This window comes from Lemur catta, chromosome 9, assembly GCF_020740605.2.
Source record: "Lemur catta isolate mLemCat1 chromosome 9, mLemCat1.pri, whole genome shotgun sequence".
In the NCBI taxonomy this organism is placed as follows: Eukaryota; Metazoa; Chordata; class Mammalia; order Primates; family Lemuridae; genus Lemur; species Lemur catta.
The window spans coordinates 37,194,856-37,200,696 of NC_059136.1; the positions used below are offsets into that span (position 1 = coordinate 37,194,856).

The 5,841-nt window shown below is 37.7% G+C and overlaps 1 long non-coding RNA gene across 1 annotated transcript; it reads right to left on the minus strand.

Annotated features, from left to right (window-relative positions):
• Positions 1-578: 578 nt before the first annotated feature.
• LOC123644633 lies at positions 579-5,458 on the minus strand. Its single transcript, XR_006737197.1, has 4 exons — positions 5,154-5,458; positions 4,950-5,072; positions 2,140-2,208; positions 579-1,236 (listed from the first exon to the last, which is right to left on the minus strand). It is a non-coding gene; the product is annotated as an uncharacterized LOC123644633 (long non-coding RNA).
• Positions 5,459-5,841: the final 383 nt, after the last annotated feature.

Here is a 5,841-nt window from a genome sequence, read left to right on the forward strand (position 1 = left end):
ACCAACACCTCTTCATTACCCCTTCCCACCACCCTTATCAATCTCTAGTGGCCACCATTCTATTCACTACTCCATGATATCAATTTTTTTAGGTCCTATATATGAGTGTGAAAATGCAATATTTATCTTTCTGTGCCTGGCTTATTTCACTTAAAATAATGTCTTCCAGATCCATCCACATTTCTGCAAATGACAAAATTTTCTTCTTTTTCATGGCTAAATAATATTCCATTGTGTGCATATACCACATCTTTCTTATCCATTTGTCCCTTGAAGATATTTGCACTTCTGTGTTTATTGCAGCATTATTCACAATGGCTAAAATGTGGAATCACCTTTGCCATTTTTAATAACACATATTATTAATATTTATCTTTTTATTATTGATTTATAAGAGTTCTTTTTATATTTTAGATACAAATTCTTTATCAGATATATGATTTTCAACTATCTCTACAGTTTGCTTGCTTTTTCATTTACTTGATAGCATCTTTTGAAACACAAAAGTTTTTAATTTTGATAAAGCTCAATTTATCAAATTTTTTTCTTTTTTTGCTCATATTTTTTGGTGTCATATCTAAAAGTTCATTGCCACACATGTGAGGTCATAAAAATTTACCCCTATGTTTTCTTCTAAGATTTTTATAATTTTAGCTCTTATATTTAGATCTTTGATCCATTTTGAATTTTTAAAATATATATTGTGGGGTAAAGATTCAACTTCATTCTTTTGCTTGTGGCTATCCTGTTTTCTCAGGACTATTTGTTGAAAAAACTGTTCTTTCCCATTGAATGGTCTTGGCACCCTTCTCAAAAATCAGTTGACCACAGACACCTGTATGCACGAGTCTTATTGGAGTCATGAGAAAAAGCGGACAGGGAGTCTCATCTAAATTGCATGGAGAAGGGTGCTTTTAATGAAATAAGTCTTTTCAGAACACAAAGGATGTGGGGAATTTCTTAACCATCACTGTTTTCTAGAAACACAGAGCTCAGGTAAAGTTCAACATTGCCAGTCCCGCCTTTTGTTCAAGATGAATGAATATAATAGGTTGCTGAACAACTAGAGACAAACATAAACCTCCTGAGTGGAAGGATGCAGGATCTAATAAAAAATCTCTCCAGGGCTCTTTTTGGTGTTGTTCCTACAAAATAAATTGAACCATCTGATGAGAAGTAATAGTAAAGGTCAGTTGTTTTAGAATCCTGAAGTGCAGGTGTCTTAAGCAAGTATGCCTGAAATGAAAAAGAGAAACATTAATGTAAAAGGTTGAACTAAAGCAAATAGCCAGGGGTCACACCCTGAGAGTCACAAGTTTAGTGCCTTCCAAGAGGTTGGTGGAAGAAAATCTTCAGATATAAGCAGCACTGCCGTCGAATTACCAGCTAAACAAATGAGTCATGTATATGGATTTCTATCAGTCTCTTCCAGATGGCAAATATTTGACCCATTTCCCTAATAAAGTTGTTGAATATAAATTTAGAATTTCATAGTGTTTGATTAATAGATTATAATCATTGGTTTCTTTTTTAGGAGAGGTGGATACTAGTAAAGTCACAGGTTGATTTGTTTAAGGTTACTTTTCCATAGAGGTCCAAGTAGAAGCACTATGAGCTATAATTCCTTATGGTCTTATTTGATGAGACTGGAATTTCCCAGAGGTTTTTATAATCGATGTAGGTGATAAACAAAATACCCAGCAGTCAGTAAGACTAAGAGGGTGGCCACTGTTTGGGTTAAACTAAGAATGATATTAGAATAAATATGTATTGACCTAATAATTACAATAAGAAAGAAAGAAAAGAGGAAAAGGGCCATTATGTGTAGATGACAAGCAAGGGTTTATAGAAAATGAGAAGAATTATTGTTAGTAAGTAGATTAAAAAAAATACAGGAATTATATAGGGGTCCTGGTCCAGCATTTGGGCAAAAGCTGTTCACTGTCTGAAGTCCTCTGCTTGTTGTAAAGGTCTTTGGGTTAGTTGTCTCCTTCCAAAAATCAGCTGTATCTACAGGATCTCTGAGCATCCTCAAGTTAAAGGGCCCTATTGGAGAAGCCTTCCAATTGTGTGGAATTCTGAGTTGCCCCAAGCATTGACTCTCTGGAGTTTCACTACTGTTTTTGTTGTTAACAGTACCTGATAAGGTCCCTTTCATTGTCTTCTGATGTCTCTTCTTCTGATGTCTCTTCCAATAGATGAAATATTCTGGTTGAAGATCATGAAGAAGTATTTTAGTAAAATCTTGTGCAAAGGTAGCCTTAACCCTTTGATGATAAGACTGGGCCCCTTGCAATATTTTGCCATGTCACCACGCAGTAAGGCAGTCTAGTAACAGAGGTAAGAATCTCTAAATGCATGAGCTTTCCAGTTACCAATTCATAGGGAGATTACCAGTGTGCTCCTGAGTGAGTGGACTATACGGCCATAAGAGCTAATCGGAGTACTTTCACCCAAGGGAGCTCAAGAGCTTTGAGGATGTCATAGGTCTTTTCGACTTTTTTCAGAAAATTGTGGGTGCTCAGGACAGTATTGATTTTGAGTAAAGAATAATATTGTACAGAGTTCATTTATAATGGTTTCTGTTAAGTGAATGCTCCATCAATTAACATAAAAGTTAGAATGCCTCCGGTTAGAAACACAAAATGAAGTAGCATTTTTAGTGACTATAAGGGCTGTAACTTTCCAGCAAGGAAATGCAGCAGGCAGCCCCTCCTGAAAATAGATACACAATAACCAAAACATATCTAAATCCCATAGAGGCTGTAAGCTGCATAAAATCCATCTGAAGGTATTCAAAGTGCCATTGAGGCTTTGGGTCCTGGCCATGTTTCACCTTCACAAGTTTCTTTAGGATTGTGTTATTGATAGGTGACACAAGACCTGAAAATAACCTCAGCTGTCTTTTAAAAGTTTCCTCACTAATAGTGATTTAAAATACTAATCAATTTATCTATTCCATGATGAGTAATTTCATGGAGAAATTTAGTTAATATCCACTTGAAATGATCTGGTGCCACAAGCAGCCACTTTGAGAGTGCCAAAGATTATCTCAGTGAAGGGAATAACCAGATTTTTTTTTCCATTATTGCTTTTCAAAATCTCACCAGAAATTTATCCTTTGGGAGTTTTAACAGAATCATTATTTTGGTTAAGGTACTTTGTCGAGCATACACCATCTCCTTTGTCTTATCTCTCTTTATATGGGCCCCAACCTTTATAATAGCCATCTCTCTAGGTAATAATAGGGCATCTAAAAGTTATTTAACTTATTGTCCATTTTTAGAGGGGTGTAGCAGAGGTGGGAAACCTCCATTGTCATGAAAGCAGACCAAAATCATGTACTACTTCAAAAACATATCTGCTATACATCTATCTATCTATCTTTCTATCTATTTATCCTCTGGTATTTAGCTAGTTGGAATACCCTATAAGTTCTGCCATCTGGACTGATTTTACTTCTGATAGAGGACTATATTCTAAAGACCCATCTCCTGAAATTACTGATAACATATTCTGCTTAATAATCCCCAGTTTCAGTTTTGAAGTATGGTTCATCAACAAATAATATTAGGTCAGGTTTCTCAATGGGATCTCTAATACATCTGAGTGAGGCACATAAACATCCCTAACATCAATGAGACAATCATGATGTCTCCTTATTTTAGGAGGGGCAGGGAAGTGGCAGGACTCAGTGTATTGCAGGGGTAAATAGTAATGTGAGAGGGAGAGAGAATATTAGAGGTTAGCCAACTGGCTGAGAAGCGTTGTGTATACTCGGGCAGTAATAAAGTCTGCATTGCATGAGGAACCATGAGGTCAAGCAGAGACCGTAGGACTAGTGCAGCAGAAGCATCACAAAGTTTTGCTTCTGCACCTACTGCCCTAAGTCAAGGGAGATAAGCCTTTAAAACCAGGTCAAGGTTGAGGCTATAGTAAGCAATAGGTTTTTCATGGATTTCATGAAGTTGAGTTAAAACCCTATTGGCATGTCTGGATTGCTCATGCATGAATTGATGAAATGCCTTTTTGTAGTTAAGGATGCCTAAGGAAGGAGGCTGTTGAAAAGTCCCTTCAGGCTACAAAGGCCTGTTCATGTTTGGGCTCCCAGATCAGAGTGTCTTAGCCAATTCACAAAGAGATTTTGCAATCACTGAAAAAATTCGTACTTATTGTCTGCAATATCTAGTTAAACCTAGAAATCCCCTTGGTTGCCATCTTGAAAGGGGTACAGAATAAATTTTGATAGTCTTTAATCTGTCAGGAGAGAGAATTTTTCCCACTTCCTAAAATAGATCATGCCCCAAATAACGGACTGCATTCTGGAAAATTTATAATTTATCTTTTGAAACATTATGTTCCTTTTCTGCTAGGGCTGACAGCAAATAAATAAAATTCTTTGTATTGGCTTTCTTGTTTACTGAACAAAGTAGGAGATCATCTAGATATTATAGTATAACTGAATCACAAGAAAGATTTATAAATTTTGTAAATTTTGACTGAGGACCTGGGAAAAATAGGAGGGGGCTTCAGGGAACCCCTGTGGCCTGACTTCACCCTCCCCAGGTTAAAGCAAAAAGGTTATCTCCTGGTCCAGAGGCACACTCAATAAAGGCAGAGCAGAGATCCACTATAGTGAAGCAAATGGCTTTAGACAACTGATGACAAGATGGCATTTCATTAGGTCTGTGAGGCTGGCACTAACAACAGGCTTATAAGGCCTATGCTTGGGTTCTATGCTGTGATTCTCCTTATGATAAACCATACTTTTAGACAGCACAAACCAGTAACACAAATGACAGCACAAAAGGAATGAAAAGAATGGCTTGGTTCAACCTAAAGTGCCAAACAAATGGGAGACAGTAACAAAACCAGAACACCAGACTTAGAATAAATAGCCAAGGAACTCAACACAAAGAGAGCAGAGTTCAGACCTGGTGCAGACTTACCACATTATCTTGGACTTGACTAGAAGCAAGCAGCAAGGCACAAGCGGTGACACTTCTGGTTCAAGGCTAGGGTCTGTGACGATGGGAAGTGCAGACCTTATCTTGATGGAACCTCCAAGAAAACTATGAAAATAAATAAAGATCACTCAAATGAGAACAAACAAATGCAATTTATTCAAAGCTTTCTAAACAAGAGTCACCTACCATCGCTTATGCTTGACAGAGACTCAAATGCAGGTCAAGTAGTGGGAAAACTCTCTAGTGGAAAAAAAGAGAAGCCTTCAGGTGTGTCAAATTGGAGGCTGTTGGCATGGGGAAGCTGTAGGATAGCCACCTAAAAGAGCGCCCTCCTATGTGATTCGTTAGGAGTAGGTATTTGGCTTTCCGTGTTGGTTACTTCTTCAGTAAGTGCATGTGTGACCTGAGAATTTCACCAGGCTTTCTTCGTAGTCCAAAGAATGGCTTGTCCAAAAAGAGCGCTGGACCATGAATGGTCAGCTGGGGTGATACATTCTTGTAGGCTTATAACAAGTCTTTAGGCTTGAGCTTGCAGTGATTCTTAAAATCCTAGGGAGCAAAGACCAGCTGCAAGGCAACCTAGAGTTCCAATAAGGATTTCCACAGTAGGTTTTAGTTTTCAATGACTCCAAGGCAAGAGGGAGAGAGAAAAATTGAAAGGTTGTTTTGGAGGCTGTTATTAATATTTCGTAGCCAGATGCTAAAAGAAGCTGGAAGAATTGAAAATCTGGCAAGGATTAACAATCTGTACAAGGTGATAAGATCCAGTCCAATTTAGATGTGGTACCGAACTGGGTTTTCCACAGGGAGAGAGAAAGCTCCACTACCAAGCAAGACAAAGTTTACATATTCATCAGTTACCTGCAATTCCCAA